Genomic DNA, 22,130 nt, shown 5'->3' on the forward strand with positions numbered 1-22,130 from the left:
CCCTTGCTTGACTTATACCTGAAGATGATAATGAGGTTCTGCTGGAGAAGTAAAATTCAAGTTTTGTTTAAAGGAACATGAAAAATAGTTACATGTGTCTCTACATTTCTCTGTAAGGTAAACCAGTTAGCCCCAAAGAGATTCAATGATAATTCCTTGGAGATTTTTTCAGAAGATGCAAAATTGACATCAAAACCTACAGCAGGACAAAATCTTTCTAGAGAAGGCTCTTTGGGAATGAACCATTGCTACATGTCACAGGAGAGAAATATGAGTGCCTGCTGACTTGAATAAAGGGGTCTTTACAGATTGTTAAGAGAAGCTGTGGTTGGGAAAATTCAAAGTCAGGTTGCATGGGGCTCTGAGGAACCTGATCTAGTTGAAGATATTCCTGCTCATTGCAGGGGGCTTGGAGCTAGGTGAGCTTCAAAGGTCCCTTCCAACCCAAAGCATTCTATGATTCTGTGGTCTTTTGATTTCAGTCTGCTGAGACACAGCAGGTCTAATTCTGGTGACCACAAAAAGGTGACTTTTCCTTCTTCCAGCTGGAGATCTCTCAGCTCTGAGAGGTGAAACACTTGAAGCATAACTCATGGCCTTCCGCACCTTGAAAACAATCCAGCACTACTTACACAGACTGAAAATGACCATATGCTTCAGAAAATAACAGGACTCACAGGTTCTATATGTGAAAATGTACATGAGGTGTATGGTGCATTGCTAAAATCAGAGGTTTTATTCATCATTAGCAATGCATGCTGATCTGTTTGGGACTCAGTCACAGTATGCTGTGGAGGATTCTGCTCACTGGGCCTTAAAATCAAGGGTGGGATTGGAGTTCTGCTTCTGGGAAGAACTTGAAATATCAATGAACCCATAAATTCTCAGTTTCCTGCTGCTAGTCAGCATCTTGAGTTTTAAAAGTTTCAATCAGCTGTCCTCCTACTGTGGGTAAAACCAAGGTGGTGTACAGAACATGAGCATTTCATTTTTGGCTCCATGGAAATGTTCATCTTCCGATAAAGGATTCTCCATGAAGGAAGACTGTTAACAGAAACATTGATTCAGCTGTAACTAAAATTTCCCTGTTGCAGAAGCAAAATTCTTAAAACATCCAACCTTTAAGCTGTTTAAATAATTTTAGCATTTAAGCTGCACACTTGAAAGATTACAGAAGTGACAGCTAAAATCGAAGGCAATACAGTCAATAGGAACACATCTGTTTTTTTAGTAGTGACCAACTACAGTCACTGACACTTTTTAGGATATTTTAAGGTGTTTAACAATGTGGGCTGTGAAGACTGAGCAAGGATGCAGAGATAACAAGCTTCTTTACTAACCCTGTTTGTTCCATCCAGGCATAGTCAGCATTGTCCTCTGTTTCTCATTAAAACAATCTGAAGGAAAACAGAGGCTGAGTTTGGAATTAATCCTTTGGAAATATCACTGCACCAGGAGCTGGTGAGATTATTAGCATCCTGGTATTAGTCATGCACAGTTGGAATTCTGCACATCAGCAATGATGTATTCTACACAGAAGGAAGGCAAGTGGTGGCAGTGTAAGAAAAGGTACCAAAAAGGCTTTGCAGTGACTTGTTCTGGCTGCCATAAAAGGTGAAATGAAATTATCTATGTTTGGGACATACATACTTAAATTAAGTAGGATGTAATGTTGTTCTGAATGAACTGATGAAAATTAAAAAGAAATTCCACAAATAAATTTTGAGAAATGGACAGTGCCTTTTAAATGATAAAGGGCTTTGCTTATAGGGTTGAAAAGACAAAATAGTTGACATTTAAAATGTCAATAGCTTTGGTGTTGACCAAAGTTCTGACATTTTAATAGTGACCATTTGAGCTTTTATTTGTTGCAAATGCCTCACTTAAATTCTTTTAGCAAATTATTGGTAATCTGGTCATCTCTGAGAAGTGGCATCCTCTTTTAGGGCTAGAGCTATTGGAGAAACAGAGCTCTTAATTTTTGGTTATACTCAGTGAAATGAGGTCAGCCAATGATGGGCGCTTATTTCCTACTGCTTGCATTTGCATTTTGTTCTGGGCAGGTAAGAGAACTGAGTAAGAGGTAATATTTTTTTTCCTCTCTGAAAATGTAATGGGGATGAAAACCTTTCTATAATGATATTTAAAATGAATCTTGACATCAGTGATAGGGAGAAATTAATGATGTTTATTGAGACTGTAGAGTCTTCTCAAACTCTTTTAAAAGATGACAGTTATCATCAGTTCTCAATGGTTTCCCTATTGAGAACTTAATCTATACTCAGTTATTCAGTGTTTTATGAGCACTAATGAAGGACTCATATTGAAAGTTTTTCTATATTATGACACTTAGCTAACCTTTCTGTTAGGGAGACACAAAAATAATTAATTTTGTTCCATTCTCACTTCCAGTGCATATGCTTGTTTTGCATATACTTCTAATACAGTTTCTGCAGTGTTTCCTGTGTGCTTGTTTTAGCTGAACTAAGTAAAATGTCTGGTGTGAGGATCCATTCACAAAGTTTCACATCTACACCATGTGCACAGTAAAAGGAATCCCCATCCTCAGTTTCATAGGGTGAAGTGAAACAAGTACATGTGAATGCCTTTTGGCTGAAGAAAACTGCATAGCATGTCTTGCCAAAATATACTTATTCTCCATGAAATTCTGCTGGCTTGCAGCTTTTTGTGTAGAATGAGGAATTTCTGTGAATGCATAGTATATTTTGGTTGTTGCTATTCTTGGCTTTCTTCATAAAAGAAACACCATAAGCTATTACTGCTATTTATAAAAGTGTTTTGTGACCCTATGCCATAGTGTTGAAGAGTTTTTAATCCAAAAATTTATCATTGCAGCAGAACAAAAGCTGATAATGGCAAATCTGTCTTTAATTTAAAAATGCCTGTTAAAGTTCATTGATGTAGAACTAGTATAAAAAACCAATTAGGTTCCACACATAACTTCCAAAATGCTAAATTTAAGTTTAAGCATTTGTGGTTTTTCTTAAATATGGTTTAAAAAAAAAAAAACAAACCTTTTTCTGGAGATTTTATCACCTTTGCTTTAATTTAGAGTTTTATTCAGAGCTTGCTAAGGCATTGGGAGTCATTACTGGGACACTGCCAAATGACCTTATTTGCTTCACTTTAAAAAAAACCAAACCTTTTTCTGGAGATTTTATCACCTTTGCTTTAATTTAGAGTTTTATTCAGAGCTTGCTAAGGCATTGGGAGTCATTACTGGGACACTGCCAAATGACCTTATTTGCTTCACTTAAGTGGAATATGTGTTGTTCTTTACTTGTTCTCAACAAATAGGTTTATATTGGATCTTACAGTATTTCAGTCTTTAGAAGGAAATCCCTCATGAAATTTAAGGTGATGCTTTTTACCCTATGAGGTAAAAGCTCTTCAATAAGGGGCCTGTGCCAAATCTGTCTCTATTTTCATGGACAGAAGGATTTGTTCTGGTTTGTATTCTCTGGGTATGATTTCACTGCATATCTTAAACATTGCACAAAAAGCTTGAATTAAAAGGTGTGTGAATGATAAAATAAACCTGGTGGTTCAATTTCACCATTGGATGCTGCCAGCAAAGGGGAGGAACTGAAGGGCAGCAGCTGTCTGTTTTCCTACTCAGACCAAGAGAAACTCTTGTAACCCAAAATGTTGAACCAGTTCCTTCCATTCAGTGCCATGGAAGATGGTTCAGTCTCCTCTCTTCTGCCACTTCCACAAAGAGGAGCTCTAAGGAAAATGGCAGCAGTGGTGTTCTGAAGGCTGGGCTGGTCAGAAAGTACCACCCATTTGTTTTGAGGTCTTTATTTCTTTTCTATCATCAGGGACAAACATTCCACTTAACCCAAATGCATTGGCTATGGCAGAATGGTAATAAAATTAATAATTACTGATGATTTTGCCCCTGCAAAATACCAGCTGCACTATGAAAGGATTATGTATGAAAAGGGCAAGAAATAGTTTGGCTTTACTGTGGTCTTATCCTGATGTAGAGAGCTGTTATGTACAATAAAAGACCTCTACCAAAATCCAGTTTGGTGTTTTATTTCTGTCTTTCCTGTTCTACCAAATTAAATGCATTAAGATTTTTTTTTAATGATCTTATAAATTATATGACTTGTAATTTTGATTCAAGGTTAAGGAGTCAAAGATCTGTATTCCACAAGTATAATTTCAGTTGACATTAATAAGATATATTGCACATTTATGGGCATATTTCTTTAAATAATCTTTTGTGAGTTAAGACACCACATGAAAGGCTATTATCTCTGACTCAGCTGTGATGATGACTTTAAAGCAGCATTTACCAAACCTTGATGCATAGATGAATATCTGTGTTTTGAAGACTTCTTAATTTTGTCTGGTAAGTTACAAGATAAGAGTTTAAAATCCTTTGTCTTGGCATAGTTTCTTTGCTGTTGTTGGGATACAAAGTACTATTACAAATGGACGTGTAGCTGGTTCCAGTACTAATTATATAAAAGAATTTACGACCCTCTGATATAAATAGTTCAGTATGAAACATCTTCCTTTGGTGACCAAAACCCCAAAATGTTCAGAGATGTGAAGCTTGCCATTTATGTAACTGGGATCAAAATGAGGTATTTCCTATAGGTCCTGCTAAATGATCTCATTGGAGAAGTAGTCTGTTGCCTGAATTGTTGTCTAGATACAGAGGTAATAGAGGGAAGATGCACTCTGGAAGTTGAATGTTTCAGGACTTAGCATCACAAGAGTGCTAAAAGTGATTGGCAAAACAGAAGGGTTTGTGTGTGGTAGAATATGGTGGATGAGAAGGAAAATGTAATGGAGAGATCTGAATGGGAAAGCAAAATTAGTATAGCAGTAGACAAATACATTGAATAGTTTTTACCTCATAGGGTAACAAAAATTTGTATTTACACACGAATCTTGAAAGGGCTAAAGAAGGTGAAGCAAGAACTGAAGTGGGGCACCAATGTCCCCAGAGGAGGCTGTTGGGAGAACTCTGTGGGCATTAGATGAAAGTGGCAATGACTGATTTGGCCAACTGGATGTGCAGGGTAGAATCACACCGAAGGGGAGTCACCTCCCCAAGTGAAATCCGTGTGGGGCATCAGAAACAGGTTTTGGAATTCATCCTTTAATTTCTTCAGAAGAGAAGGAAAGCAGGGTTTGTACCTTCCCTACTCTTCCATGCAACTACAAACATTGTGGCCTCTGGCTCTAGAATAATCTCAGAAGTCTATAGATACATTCTCGTGCCATGTCATAATTCTAGTTCTGTTTGAAATGGTGTGTAACTTGCATGAGATCCCTGAAGTGAAAGCTGTGAAACTCTGGCAAACTCAATCAGTGTGGCTCTTTCTTAAAGGAAAATCAGAGCTTGTGGCATGGCCCCTGCACACACCTCAGGGGGAAGAGGAGCTGGCAGAGACACTCAGGGATGAGCAAGGGGCTGTCTCTGTGTGTACAGCGTCAGGAGAGGAAGGTCATGCACAGCCATTCCCCAGGAAAAAGCTGTAACTGAACCTATTCTTTCTGTTCCCCCTTGTTGATGCTGTCCCTCACCTTTCCCAGCTGTTGGGAAGCCAGTGCAGTTGTGCTGCACTGGAGGTGTGAGTATATGCTTATGAAAGGAAAGATATAGATGGACTTAAATAACTTCTGTGGAGCATGCTTTTGCACACGCTGAGTAATTGTGCTGTGTGAGTGGCCTTGAAATGCTGCAGGAGACGCTGTGGTGCCTGCAGGTTTTCCCAGCAGCTTCAGTCTGTGTCATGGAAAGATTAATGCTGTGAGACTCATGACATAAGAGTATAAGCTGGCCTCGTGTGCCCCATGATGGCTTTTGGAATTGGTAGATAAGCTTGCTCTCCGGCTTTCTTGTTTTTAATGAGCAATTATCTTCTTGCAGGATCCTGCAAATAGTGCAGTGACTTCTCAGCAATGCAGAGGGGCTAAAATGGTGTCCTTTTATGGCAATGTCTTCGATGTGAGGCAGCTTTCAGTAGGGACTTAGAGTTGGAAGATTATTGCTACTGCTATGGTGGATCACTGAGGCAAGGCTCCTTTTTGTCTTTGGTTATAAGGTCTAGAAGGAGAGCAGAAAGACCTTCATAAAGGAAAGTTCCTGGTGACATCAACACCAACATAACCTACTGATGACAGGGAAAAGGGAGAGCCAGCCTAATCCCCCAGCCAGAAAGTGAATACAGCAGCTGTAATGGACTCCTCTTACGTTTTCCAAAAGCCTGAATCAGACCAAACCCTCTAGAGCCAAAGTTCTGCTTATAAAGACTCACAGAACTGAGGAGAGTTTGGTATGAAGGGACTAAATGTTGAAAAGGTGTTTTCATTTTCAGCACACTTCTGTAAAGCCATATCTTTTTGCATTATTAATTTTTTTACTTCAGTTTGAATATAATCAGTCTGAAGTAGGAAGGTTTTTGCTTAGTTTTATGTGCAATTTTATAGCCATCTAATTTGTTTGGTGCAGAAGTGTTTATCTTCACTTTAAAATTAGCCTTATTTGTTTTAAAATCCTTTATTCATTCAAAAAAATATTATAAAACATTTGAAGGATACAGACTGTTTCCATTTTAAAACATCATGTGTCTGCAAATCTTGTAATATCACTTGATTAGATTTTGTCTGCCTTTATGGATATAAAGTTCTTTTCAAAACAAAATATTGTATTTTTTGTGACTGGTGCTGTGGGTCCTTTCTTGATAACGGCAACATATTAGAATTTTTCCGTTTATATAAAATACATATTTAGTTGTGAAGACTTCAAAATTTTGGGAGATGGGAGGAAATTCCTGTAGCAAGATTGCAGACATCTAAAAGGATTTCCTTGCTTGCTGATGTCCTCTCACCACTATCTTCTGCTGACTGCACTGCTGGGTGTCTGGTGTTTGTCTAAAGTCTCTTTGGCTGGTAGTGGGCACACTCTTGTGTGAACAGGCAGCCCAGCTGTGGTCTTGTTGTTAATAAGTACAACTCCGTTTTGAAGTCACATTTGTTTGGGGAATAATTTCAACTGGAGCCAGCAGGAATACCTGTGGTTTTTGCTTTTAGAAAAGTACCTTTAGCTCTGATAGTTTTAAAACAGACTGAAGTGGAAGCTTTCTTATCTGAATGTGCTCTTCTCTTGGATGTCAGTGCATCCCTTCCTTAAATATGAGGAACTTAACTGGTCTGAACCCAATCACATTAAATTTCTGAGGTGGTGGTAAAATGTCTTCCTGGTGCTTTGGGCTTTTACATTATTAGAGGTATCAATTTAAACCTTGAATAGAATGATCCTGGTCTCTTTTCCTGAAGATGCACTGTTCCCAGCCTGTTAAGGGTGTCAGCAATGCTGGGTAGAGTTTTTGAATAATCCACCAAGAGAAAGGCACTGATAAGATGTGAGAATAATCTTGAGTAAACAGATGTATAAGTGACCATCAGAGTTAGCAGAAAAGGCAGAGTGAAGAAATTGAAGATAGGAGTTGAAGCTTGTAAAAAACTTCTTGCTTGAACACAAAATTATCTGCTGAATTGCAAGAGGCATTTAAAATGTTAGAACTCAAGGGAACTCTGGCACCCACTTATATTTTAGCAGCTCTGACAATGAGGTTTGTGGGGATGTGTTCTGAGGCCCTGTTAAGGCCAGGAGAGTTGTTCCCATAGTTGAAGTTGGGAGATGTCTTCTTATTGACCCAGTCCTCCTGGTCAGCTCCACAGTGGCAGATAAGTTTATCAGGGATTGAGAAGCTCAGTTTAACTGAGAGGGAAATTCACCCATGAGGTGACTTCATTGAAGTCAGTGAGTTACAACAGGCCCAGGAACGTTCAGCGCAAAATTAATTTCTGTGTAGCTAATGAGTTTTATTAAAGAGGTAGATTAACACAGCTTTAGCTTTTAAATCCAATGCTCCATTATCTTCTTGTCTTCTCAGCTCTGTTTACTTCCACAGGATCTGTCATTCTGGTCAACAGTAAGCAGTGTGGCTCTATGGCAACTTTCAAAAAATGATTTATTTGTACACATGCTTTTTGTACCTTATTTATACCCTAAGTGAGATGTCTAAATCGCTGGAAAAAATGATTTATAGTGCTATCTTTCAAATTAATTAAACTCTCCCCTGTTTCAGGCCCAGCAAGGGACCATCTGAGTCTTGTGCACACATGAAGAAGCTGTGCTGTAGGAATGTTAGATCTGGGTGGGGTGATGTGCACTGATTCTTTACTAAACACCTCTTGATTCTTTACTAGACACCTCTAAGTTCAGACACATAAGTGTGTGCATCCTTTTCCTTTTTAATCTTTGGAATTTGAATGAGCTTAAACTTATTATAGGTTAATATATTCACAAGTATATGGACAATATTAAGTTTATCATCTTCAATTGTATGTGAGAGAAGAGCAGTGTTACCCAAGCAGAGGGTAGCAACTGAAATGAATCAAGAATAGCAACGGGGTACCGCATATTTGTCAGAAAAACTAAGCAGTTGTATTAAATTCACTGGGTTTTTTCCCTTTGGAAGTTTCATATGTCTTCTATGAATATGCTGATTTCTGTTAGGGAATTAAATATCACTGCATTTGCTTTATAGGTGAAGAATAAGACATGGCAGGATTACCTAAAGCTATACCATGAGCCTGAATGTTCCTTCCAGTAACATTTGGACTGTGGTGATGTGGACTAAAAATTGCATAATACTTACACCATGTTTAAAAAAAATAAACAAATCTAAAAAATCTTTTTATTGTTAGGTATTTGAGTTTTATTTACCACCTGATTTTGGTATGGCTGGGTTATGTTAGAAAGGAATGGACTAAGGGTAAAAGTACTTAATTTTTATTGCTCAAAACCTCTTTGCCTCTAGATATTGTTGTCTAAATAGTTTCTGTAATAAAAAGCTCCAGTAGGTCATGTCAGGCTTGTTTATTATCATTACTCCTAAAATTTCTTGGTTGTTATTTTCATGAAAGCCAGCCAGTGTCACAAAAAGCTGTGGAACCCTATGGTGCTTAGGAACCTTGAAAATGAGTCAGCCTTAAATAATTTGTAACAGACAACCAATGCTCTATTTTCCAAATATGTGAAAACTATTAGCAGCTGCTGCACAAGTTAATTTGACATTTAATTGCATGGTATTTGTCTGTGAGCCAGAAAATATATAGAGCAGGCTTTGTTTATTGTCATGTTATGCACCAAAAGCATGTGCCTAACAGCTTACCCCTAGCATAAACACCAACTTTTCAGCCATGACTTTTCTTTTGGGAATCCCACTCTGTGGTGCAGCTGCAACTTTTAAAAATATTTTGCTGTGTAAGAAATAACGCGTGGCCTGGCAAAACACGGAGAAAAAGATGAGCTCAAGTAGAGCTGTCTCTGGTGTTATTTTTGCCATGTGGGTGTTTCTTACACAGCTGTGATGCTGAGTCTCAGGAGGCACAAGTCACAATGTTTGTGTACCTTTCACATCAACATCGAGTGATAAAGAGGTGCTGTGAGACTGGGTTCAGCAGCAGCCCTAAGTTACTGCTCTTCTTCCTTCTTGCCATGCCAGCTGTGCCCCACAACAGCTTGTGACAGCATCTGATTTCAAAGCCAGGATTACTGCCAGTGCTCCTTTTTTGGGGCAGTAAAACCATTCTGCAGCTCAGGGCAGCCCTTAGTAGTTCAGTTGTCTTCATGTCTGCATTTTATTTTTCCAGGGGAGATTGGTCACTTTTACAGGTTTTAGTTGTTCTTGTGCTTCAGATTTGCTTGCCAGGTCAGAGGCTTGAAATTCTTTGCCCATGTATAGCAGAAGTACATTTTCTTTCTGTGTTTCTAAACCCTTTAAACATTTTAATCTGTTGACTAGGGAACAATTAATAATGTTTTGGTATTAAATTTTGATACATATTTGACAAGAAAAGCACTAATTTTAGAAAATATACTGCATTGTCCATCATTAACCTTATTTATAAATGGTTCAGGCTTTCTTCTTAGAGAATGCAGTCTAATATTCCTAAATGGGGAAAGGAAGGCTTCCTTTTAGAATTCTAATAGTGCTGTTCCAGATTAAATGGAAAAGGGAATAAACTCACCATAAAATTACTCTATCAAAAACTAATAAACTTTCATCTCCTTGTTACCACAATTGTATGTCAATAACCTGGTGCTTGTATAGACCAGGAGACATTTTCTGGGAGTTTATATGTGCTTTTTCTTTGGTGGTCCTAAATTGTTCTGTAGTACTGTAACATATGCCATTGGTAGAAGGGAAATTCTCCCTTCAGGGCCTTTTTCCAGTCTTTGAGCCAGAAACTCCCAACTTTCATTTTGCAGAGGTTTGTAAATCTGAAGTTGCATGTTGAATTCCAATGGATATTCATGCAAGCTGTTTCCCTGCATTTCCTCTGCCCTCATTTTATTTGTCTGTGTGATCCCTTCAGGGGAGATTGGCTGTTTGGGCAATGCCCAAGCAGAGAATTTTCTGCAGATCCTCTGAATGCCTTCACCAGACAAATCCATGTATGCTCACACAGTTGAACCTTTACCTTTTCATAGTAAATGAAATTATTGCTGCTGTGGAAACTGTAGGAAAAGATGGAAGTGCCCTCTTTGGGATTATACAAACTATGATTGATGGATTTGAGTTTGTAGTTTATTATAACCAGGTTTAATACAAGAGTTTTCTCTTGGCAGAAGCATTCATCAATCTAGCTGGCACTGGTTGGGCACAGAAAGTAAATAAACAAGAACTAAGGGGCAGGTTTTACTCTACACACTTGATTCACAATAGAGATAGAATTGGAATAAATTGTTTCCAAGAGCAGGAGATAGCTGGAGCAGCAGCTGAGATTTATTTACAAAGTTATTTTTTATGGAAGTCCTCTCATAAAGAAATTTCCTATAAATCAGAATATTGCATTGCTTGACATCAGGCTACTCTTGTTTTTTTTGGTATGTTGTATATTTTATATATAGGATATAATGTATTACTATATAATATAAGCTCTATTAATAATGATATATATAGGAAAAAACAGTAGGAACTTTAGCATCAGGAATAAATTTTCTTGCTTGAATATTTAACTGCCTGAAATTTGGTGTGGTGTTTAATATTCATAAATCATAGAAAAGACTTGTACAAGGATCAAAATAGTGTGATTGATTATAATTTTTCCTGCTGGAAGATGTTTGACATGTTTTTATACATCTTGAAAAAATTCAAACAAGAGCAGATGGGAGTTTTTGAGAATGGTAGCTTTTAGATCAGGAACCAGACAGATTAATGTTTTGTGAATTAGATTAGAGTCCAAATTGTCTGAATGAGTTTGTTACCAGACATCTAACCAAAGTGGGTTTTTTCCTCTTGAATTGGATTAAACTGTCATAGTCACAGCAATTGTGCTGTGGTTTATGGGAAGTTTACTGACTTTCATTATTGAAATAAATTTTAAGGAATTTTGTAAGTTTGACCTTTTGTCACACCAGATAGCAGCAGGTGTTTGGAAGGAAATCAGCTGGCTAAAGAACTGTTTAAAAGCCAGATTTTCTCAAGTATATGATCATTTTTGAGAATGGATTATGCTAAAACTCCAGAAGACCTTTGAAAGCTCTTGAATAATTCTAAGGGATATTTTTCTAATTTTTAGTGTTTGGTTCACATCACTTTTTTTTAATTTCTGTGTTGTAAATGAAGTCTTGAAAATTAAGAAATACTGGGTGGTATTTGTTACCACCTTGATGCATTTTTCTAGCCAGTTAATAATGGCTTATTTTGCTTGCATACAAAGCATAATAAATATCAGAAATAAAGGAAAGAATATATCATAAATTAAGGAGGAAAATCCCTGGGAGTGTCTGACAATCTCTGTGGCATTCTTTTCTAGGATTTTTTCTTAAAATGGAAGTAGAGCAGGTATAGATTTAAATGAGGATTTTGCAAACTTACATTGTGAGTACAGAATTGTTTCAAGCCCAACACAAGCAGCAGAAAAATCAATGAAGGTACTAGTAATAACTTTCTACTGATGATGTTCATGGAACAATGTTTTGTATATGTAATCCACTAAATATCCTTATGGGTCATAATTCTGTATTTGGCCCTGGAAGGGGAATATAGCATGAGCTAAAGGAGCTCAGGATCCAGTAAAATTGTCTAACTTTCTATATCATCTGTATTTATTCTGTAAAACATACTTTGGTCTTAATAAATAGGTGAGCAAAAGTTAGCTATTCGATAGAGATTAAAAGATGATATCTTTCTTAAACTGTAGCAAACTGCTTTGAAGAACAAAGCAGTAAATAATAGCTCCCCTGCTTCGTAAAAAAAATAATTTCTGAGGCAAAATATTGAAAGTTAGCTTAGGTTTTTTGACAGAGATTCTAACTTCTTGCCTAAAAATACAGTCTCTTTAACAAAATATTTATCTCATAAGCTTTCTGTTTGATTGAGATACTCATTTTCACAGAGGTTCTTTAAAAAATAGTCCAAAAAGTCTATTCCGGTGCAGCTATAGTCTGTGTAGGGGGGTTGAAATTATTCCTGGAAGCCAGGCTGGTGCTGCTGGAAAGTGCTTATGATGGCAAATGAAAAATCCCACTGATCACTTGGTTATTATGGACTAGAACATAATTCAGGGGAAAATTAACTATGTCTTTAGAGTACAGGAAACTGAAATGTCTCAGAATTCTTTAGGTCAGGTCCTGCATAGTGCCTAAAAGAGTCTTTCAAGGGCTGTTGCTTACATCAGAACATCTACAAAAGGTGGTGTCTTTGAAGTTTTGTCATACATGGGACTCCTGTGTCTGAATCACCCCTCCTAAAAAACCCAAATAGAAGAGCAACCCACAGCTGGAAGCCTGAACTGAACTCTTCCTGACCTGAACTTGCCTGCCTACCTTCATTGTACTGTGAGGAATGTCAGAGCTGATGTATCTCCAGGTGGGCTCTGCATGGAAAGGGTAAATGGGAGCAGAAATGGTCAATCATTTGTTTTTCCTCTTTTTAGTTGCTTAATTGTATCTTAGCTTTGTATACAGTGACTTTTCTGTGCTGCCTCTTTCTTGATGACAACAACCTCATGTACTTAAAGGGTAATGTCATTTTGGCTTCAGAAAGCATTGAAAAGTCAATGGAAAATGTGAACTACTGAACTGGCATATTACAAGGACAAAAACATCAGATCAGATGAGTAGAAAACAGGTCATTTTTTCTTGAATAACCAAGAATATTCTATATGCCTAGAGGGAGAATAATATTTCAGGTTTAATTTCTGAATAAAACAGATTTTAAAAAAAGAGAACAAAATAGTTCAGGGGTTTCAAGGTCAGTTCAGTAGGTAAATGCAACATACTTAAGAAATAGCAAAAGAGCAAAATAGTAATTTAAAAATTGTTTTCGAAATTCCTAGGCTGCCTAAGTATTCCAAACCAGAAGCAAGGCTGATATGGGTTGCTGTCCTTTCTAGGTGGTTGCAGTGGCACTCCACGAGCACCCAAGCTTTTCTTGCCATTGTTTTGGATGAGACAACTAAACTGAAAGACAGTTTGTTCTTTTCTAAAAATGAGAAATCAAAGTTCTTTCACGGTTAATTCTCCGCCTTATTTGCTATCCCAATAGAAGTGGGGCCATTGAAGCCCAGCGGGAAGAAAAACATAGTATTTACAAAATAAATAATATAAAATCAGCTCTTTCTAATTTTGAAAATTCATTTGTCAGCTTCAGACACTTATCTATGTATTCTTAGAGTATAGAATGTTTTATGGAAAACTCCATGCTTCATTCTGTTCTTTTAAAAGGTTTGTGAGTTTCCTATTTCTTGTACAACTCCTGTATTTCTATTGCTTGGCCTACACCAAATGTGCAGTAGATGGTTTCAAAGCCATAGCTGAGTTGAGTTGTTTTGAGCAATGAGGACCAGGAAACCCATGCACAGGGTGTGTAGGTGGCAAACCTGAGGCAAGACAGAGACCTGCAGCTTGGTGACAGCATTGGAGTCCCCTGGCAGAGCTGATGGCAGTCCTTGTGTGCCATGGCCTTACTGCATTAATGCTGAGAGCTCATTTACAGGGCTCTCCTTTTGCTTTGTGAAACTCCTGGTGATCTCTGCTCTTCACCACACAGCCCTACAAGGCCTTTGTCCCCTTCAGATTTGTCATTACTGATGGTGAAAGCTATGTGAGGAAGAATTCAAAATTGGCCATAAAGTTCAATCTATATACTCTTTACAATCAGGCTTAATTAACTTTGACATTTGAAAGCAGAAGCTTAAGGGAAGCTGTCAGTGACCTCAGAACATGGAAGACTGAATGTTGTTCAACTCAGGACCAGAGTTCTAATGGAGACAGTAGGTGGCAGAAAAATAAATCAGTTCTAGGAACTAAAGCCAGGACAAGATCCATTATCTAGCAGTCAGTGTCTGTTTCACCTCAGGCTTAAAATTCTGCTCTGTGGTTCCTTTAATGTGTGTTCTGGAAAGAAGTCAGGAAATAGTTTAGATAAATGTGCATTTGGTCACAAGCAAATCATCCATATTTACCTTAAAGTGTGATTTAGGATAAACTTCCCTTCTTGGGGAGGGGGGAATTAGCCTTATTTGTCTCAGGAGGTGACTGAGGGGGACCTCCTCAATGTCTGTCAGTGCCTGCAGGAGGTGTCAGAGGATGGAGCAGGCTCTGCTCAGTGGGGCAAGCAAGAGGACAAGAAGAAATGGGCAGGAAGTGAGGGACAGGAAATTGCACCTGAACATGACTGGATCTCCCTTTCCATCACAGTCATTCTGAGTCAGCAGAATGTTTCCTGCCTATAATTTTTTTTCACTTTTACAAGTTAAAGAAATGGGTAAAAATATGGAATATCCATTATGATACTTTCAATTTTGCAATTGAATAGCTGCAACTGTGATAATTTCTGTTCATGGTCGACGTCAAAATATCAAATTTCTTTAAAGATTTGCTTTCATGAGCACCACTGAATGATGCATCAAGCATCTCTTCTTTGAAAGGTGGCAGAACTTTTTCTCTGCCAGAAATTACCACTTTTTTTTTTACTGCCTACATGTGCTTTATTTTTTCTGTGGTGGTTTGCGAAAGTTTTGTTAAAAGGTAATGAGTGAAACCACTTGACAATTTTGTTCTGTTTGTGAACTGTCATGCTCAATTACCTACATGTGCTTTATTTTTTCTGTAGTGGTTTGTGAAGGTTTTGTTAAAAGGTAACGAAACCACTTAACAATTTTGTTCTGTTTGTGAACTGTCATGCTCACATTGGTTAATACTGTTGTGAAGTGCTGCTTGCAGAAATTTATCTAGACAAAATAACATTCACATTGATATTCGTGAGAAGCAAATGCTTCTTTTTGATAGAACTGAAGACACAATTCTGAACATTCATCTCATGAATTTATCAGAAATCATACTGTGTGTCAATTAGTTAAGACAACTTGAACTTCAAGTATTTCCCAATCCTGTCTTTGGAGAATTTGTAATCAGGGATTTAGAAAAACAGTATTGACCAACAGTACTCCCTATTTGATTGTTTTCTGGATTTGACAGAGAGAAAGGAAATTAAAAAATGGATTTTCACTTCAAAATGTTTCAGCAGCATGTAAGTATCTTAAATTATGTTGGTTTTTTTTTTCTGAGTCTCAGTAGCTAAAAGTAATGAACCCCTGACACTGGTGCCTTCTGAAAATGTATGCAGTGTCATATTTTGGTTAAAGTTGATTTCTCTCTGTGTAAGTTGAGAACGAAATCTTTGCTGGAAGAGAAATCTATGGTTTGATCACACATTTTTGCTTGAAATGACAGTAAATTTCACAATTTGATTGTAACCTGACCCTGCAGAAAATAATTAATGGGTGGTTGAACTTTGAGTCTGCGTGTGTGCATAAGGAGAAATCAAGACCAGCAGATGTCAAACTTTCCAGTTTGGTCCAATGTGGATTTATGTAATGTAGAACAGCTTTCATTAAAATGTGCAAATGTTTCCACACACACTTTGTAGACATCTAGAAAGAAAATTATTGACTTATTTTAGTTCTTTTTTGCAAACCACAGGAAGGAGAGAAGCTGTTTAAAGAGTTTTAATAATTGTAGGAGTGAAGGGCTCTAATATCTGGCTTGTGCAATGCCATTGCTCTGGCCTGTCCCAGATACTTCAAAACTTCACAAAGATTAACAGAGTTATCACTGTTTTTACAGCTGAGGAAGGAGAGGGCCTTTCTGTTCTCTAGGAATTGCTTTTGATTTATTGCTGGAATTACACATTGGTGGATTATGCAAGTAGGCGTTTCTGGATCTCTTTCAATTCTAGCAGTTCACTCTTAGTTTTTAAAACTGGTTTCTTGTGGAACTCTTAGAAAGAGCTCCTTGTTACTTTAGTTATTACTCTTAAACACATCCTATCAGTTTTCCCTTCTTTCTCTTTGCTTGTACAAGAATGGGATATTTCAGGTTTTTGGCAGCATTGTTGATTTCTCTTTTAATAAAAAAGAGCCAGAGGTTTTCTGAGTTTTCCAAGCCTTCAATTTTCTTTTCAAAGATAATTTTTGTTGTGCTTCTGAATTTTAAATTGTCTTAGATTATAAATATTAGCCCAGGTAAGAAAGCAAATAGAAATTTCATGTTTACTTGTATGAATCTGAGATGCTGAAGAATCAGGGGTGCTGACACAGTTGTTGGATCTGCTGGTAGCATCCAGTACCTCATCTGCCTCTTCTGCTTTGGGTGTTGAAATATGGTGCTACTTAAATTCCTGCTTTTAGAGTAAATTAGGGAGCTATCAGAAGAGCTAACATAGGTATCCAAAAACTGATAGAAAACTTGGTTTCAATAATACTTCCAGGAGGACAGAATGATTCTGTTATTTTAAGTAAATCTTATCTAGTTTTACTTCCATAATAATCTGTTAATGCAAGTTAATGAGTCCTAAAGACTTGCCAATTGATTAAAGCTTGGTTAAAACAGTTGATGGGAGAATGAAGAGTAGTGGTAAAATTAAAATATTGTAAACAGGCTGTTGTTGAACAGTAGAATAGATTCAGTGTTTCAGAGAAATTTGTTTTGGAGTATCATGAAATCATTCAAATTTTAATTGTTTTAATACTAATTTGTGGATTTAAGTGTTTGACATGATTAAAAACTGGCATATGAAAATTTTGTTATTCAGTCTTTCAGATGTATTAAAATAGTTTAAACCATGCATTTCTTACTTGAAGGCAGTAGAGAAATATAAACAATTGGAGGCTGTACCTTAATAATATTGAGATCTGCTTAAAGAAAACAGCACCAAGGAAGGTCATCAGGTTCTGTATGTTCCAAGTATAAAATTTGTATAGAGACAAGTGAGATAGTCTAACTAAATGTACCTTTGGAAATAGTGCTTTTCATTATTGGTGTGGAAATGTAAGAAATTGATCTGGAAATATAAGAAAGTGGTTTTAGTTCTAGTAAAAACAGTTAAATAAAATAATTGTTACCCATTCTTCATTTATGTTGGGTTAAGGGTCACTTTTTCCTGGCTGATCTGTAAATTAAGAATAATGTGCTTGTGGCTGTTACTACTTATGGCAAAATTAGCAAGGCAGAAAGAATATCTTGTAAAAAGGAGAACAATGTAGGCTTGGAGAATTAGGCTGTCTGATATGCACCATGGTTCATGTTCCTAGAAGGTCTTCATTATTTCCTTTCAATGTGTGGTTGGGAAAGCTTCCTTGCATTACTGTAATTATTTTGCTGAAAGAAAGGAGTTCAAATGTAGAAATTAATCTGCCCACTGCATCCACTGGACACCAAAAGGAGTGAACAATCTCCTGAAGGTTGAGAACTATGCAGGTTTCCAGCTTTTGGGATTTTGTTTTCAGCTGTCTGCCAAGCCAAGGACCAGCTGCCCCTGCAAAGCTTTAACTCAAAAGTATTGAAGAAAAACCAAAAATTTCATTTCAGCTTTTAATTGACAGAAGTAAATTCTTGGTACATAATCCTTTTCTTTATACTCTTTATGTGCATATTTGTCAGATTTTATTTAAATAATTTTATACACAATATTGGGATAATCTGTTACATTAATGCACAGCTTAAAACAGTTCTTATTTACACTGATCACAGAAAGACAGAGGTATGAGGACAAATACTTTACATTCACCATCTTTATCAGCATTTTAAGTATAGTTAACCAGCACACATCACACACATCCATATCCATATTCATAAGAAATGTAGTTGTTTCTAACTATACACATGGGCATGTAGGTGTCTCCCTTTGAAAAAACCAAAAATTAATGAAAAAATTTGAAATGCCATTTCCCCCAGATAACCAAAGACTTTAAAAAAAAAAAGGCAAAATTCACCTGCAGATTGCACAATTAATGGAATCAGGCATGGAAACATGGTGGCTGTGTTTGGACACTTTTGGTCACTGGGGCACTTTGGAAAGTATTTTTACTAGTGGCAAGTTTTGAGCTCCTATGAAGACTTATTCCTGAAAACTGCAAAGTGTTCTCTTGCTTTGGAAGTAGATCTACTGGACACTAACACATTTGGTTCAATGTTAAGTCATCTAACAACACAAAATTGCAGCCAAAAGATACTCTGAATTTTTTGGTTTTCTTTTAGAATATAAATTAAAAACACATGACTTCATTCCATGAGATTAAGGCAGCAATGGAGAATATTGTGCTACAATATGCGTTAGCTGTAGGTAATGTTCTATTCTCCTGTATCACATTTTTACATTTATAATCAAAGGCCAACGTATTATTGAACTAGACTGGCTGACTACAAAATCTTATAATGAAGAGATAGGTCTTGTGTGATAACCTTGTTACATCAAAGTTGAATTTCTCGCCTTACAATACACATATATTCTATGAAAATTAAAAAAACTGGTAAAAATATTAAAATATTTCCTATACAGAGGTACCCTTATCTAAGGTAAATTCTAGTCACTGCTATAAAAAGGCATTAAAAATTAAGTAAAACACTGGTGTAAACCAAGTAAATGCTCACTGTAAAGCTTTTATTTGTAAGGCAAATCTTCATTAGACCTATTAGGATTTATTTTCAAAATGTATTGTTTGGAGGTTCTCCCTTTGTAAGTGATATTGCCCATAGCAAAGGAGAGCTAAGTCTTGCAGAAAGGTTCACAGAGAGTGCAAGGTAAATTACAAATGCAGGTCACCTTCAAGCTTAATGCCTCTTGGCAGTGACCAAGAAACAACATGACACCTACAAAAGAAAGCCAGCTTAAGGCTTAGTAATTCTCTTAATTCACTGAATTTATTCTGTTTCCTTATAATGAAATTAGGCAACTCATGTTTAGTACAGCAACTAAAGAAACACCTTAAAGGAGGAAAGCAAAAAGCACATGGGTGATTCAATCTGGCTGTGAGTGCTTGGACAGGAAAGGCCCCCAGTTCTTATGGGAATTAATGCAGTCATGGTAAATGTACACAAGGGTTAAATCTCTCCATTTATCCCCTGCTCTTCCCAGCCACTCAGACCTAGAGACCTCCATGTCCTTCAAAGAGCACAATTTCACTGAGCACAACCATATCTGTGACGCAATCATATCTGTGTCATTTATATTCTTCTGGTGTCTTCATTTCCTTGGCTGCTTCTGCTCCTCAGCCACACAGTGACTGCAATCTGTCTAAGCACTTTCTGGTTTTTAATGGTGATGGAAACCAAGCAAATGCTGTACTTAAAAGTGACTGTATTACCCTGTTATGTTTTTACTGATTGAATACTTTTATTGCCCACGTAGCTCTCTGTAGTAGTCTCTGATGAATTTAGATGCACCTAAATTTGGTCTAAATTTGACCAGTACCACTGTACAAATTAATAATTTTCCACTGATTAGCTAGGTAAGCTCACAATCACCAACAGGAATGTGGACATAAGTCAGAGGAAGGTAGCTGAGAAAGTCTCCCAAGTAGTTCAGGGATTTAATCTGAAACACCATGTTAGCCTTCACATTAAGAAAATTGGGTTCTTACATGAGGTGATCTGTGGACCACAAATATTCCCAGTATTGAGAAAATAAACTGTGTTAGAACAAAAAATTCCTAGTTTACTGCTCCAAGAGGCTCAGAGTTCACACAATTTCTGCAGGTAGGGCTATACATTGACCTTTGTTGAACTGTAGCAGCTTTCTAATGTCTGGGTCCTTCAGGCTCATTTTAAAATGTTTGAACATGACACTGCAAATAAAATATGTTTAAGTCCCACCTCTTTTGAAATAGTTGAACTACAGTTTTAGTTTGGTTCTTATAAGCATTTGCCAATTCCTCATGAAATTTAGTGAAGCAGTCCAGGATATGAATGAAAGCTATCTACTCCCATAAAAGCAAGTATCTGCTAATTAATGCTGTATGAATTGAAAGAACTGCAAAAGAAACATTAAAAGCAAAATAACTTTGATGTGGCCTCCTACAACCTAACTGTACAAAATAAACTCAATCAATATCAAAACAATAGCATGAGAAGTAAATGTATATACAAAGTGTTTGGGCTTGCCCCTTTTAAATACTAACACTTAAATGGTATATTGCTGAGGAGAACTGACCAAGTACAGGAAATTTCCTCTGGGAAAAGTACATACAACACACACTGCACGTGCAGCCAGGGAACATGCACAGTAGTAACAGCCAAGTAATTCTCCTGCATTCTAAATTTAAAATATCATGTTTGATCCTGGATATCCTGCAGAATCCCTCACTATGGTTAGGTGTCTTTCAAGTGTTGCCAGGGTGTATGTCTCAGGTCATAATTGAACACAAGAAGGACTGATAAAAAAGATATTGGTCAAACAGGGGCACAATAATAAATAGTACTAGTGCTTTTTGGACTATTGCCTTGAAAGGCCCACTGCTTCTTCCAGAAATTTAAATCTGTGGAGTTTTAGTGATGTAGCTTTAGAATAGTTCCAAGGATGTGAAGAATTATGTGCCTGAATGATGGCAGGGAAGGGTACAAAGAGAGAATGAAGGGTCTCTTTCCTTGGTCTTAACTAACTTTCTGTGGATTGATGAAACATTATGGATCACAGGCAGGTTTTTCACTGGTCAAAAGAAAGGTCAGAAGAGAGATACTGATATATGACAGCTGCTTCCTTTATCAGATTAAGAAAAGGCTTTTGAGGAAATATTTTCTAGAACTGTCAAATGAGATCTTTAACTGCTTCCCTGAACTCTTCCCATGGGATTGTTACCCAAACATACAACATAATTGGCAAGCAGATGATTCTGGAATTGTACCAAAAATTATCTTCTTTAAAAAGTGGGCTGTCTAATCCAACAGAATATGCACACAATTCCATGGGGACATCTGGGAGAGTGGCATTCCCCAGAGGGGGTCTGGTCTTTGAAACAGGTGCAGCTGAGGAAAAGGGTGAGCTGCTGGGCTGAAAAGCCAAGATAGAGTTAGACTTGCAGTTAAGTGACACGAGTGATAAAGACCTGACTGGAGGCTTTGGTCCTTTGTTTTTTAACTACAAATATTTTAACTGAAGGGAGATGGGTTTCTTTGTGGCATTTGGTATTTTCCATATTGAAAATGTACTCGGGGGCCCAAAGCAGGTGTGTAAGAGGAGGTGGGTGCCCATGCTATGGCTTCTTATTGGACTGTCTGTACCATATCACTGAGTGGAGGAAATGAACATAACCTGGTCTTTGCAGAAGTATTTGTCATTTATATAGGTGCTAGTTTGTGTCTAATGGCATCATTCATCATCCAAGAGGCATGAGGTAGTTCATCATCTTATTCTGTGGAGAATTGAAGACATTTGTCTCTAGGACAGAAGTCATATTATTTGAGGGGAGACTTTCTTTGGGCAACATCTTGAATTTAAAGTCTACCTATGCAGTCATGCACTATGTATTGTTTTTTTCATTCAGGTTAATTCTGGTAATAAGACCCTTACTTCCTTTGGTAAGACGTTTGTCTTCTGTATAGATTGCAAGTTCTTTACCTAGAAAACCTCAGAAAAAGGTGGCAATAGTGCAATGTAGTCCTGAGCTATAAATACTACACTAAACCCAAGAAGTTATATAGTAAAAGAAATAAAAATAATGCAGTAGGTAATTGCCTTGGGAGAACGTATTTAAAATACAATCAAACCCAAAGACACTGGCTAAAGCTG

This window comes from Passer montanus, unplaced genomic scaffold (genome assembly GCF_014805655.1).
Source record: "Passer montanus isolate IOZ18808 unplaced genomic scaffold, ASM1480565v1 scaffold45, whole genome shotgun sequence".
Taxonomy (NCBI): Eukaryota; Metazoa; Chordata; class Aves; order Passeriformes; family Passeridae; genus Passer; species Passer montanus.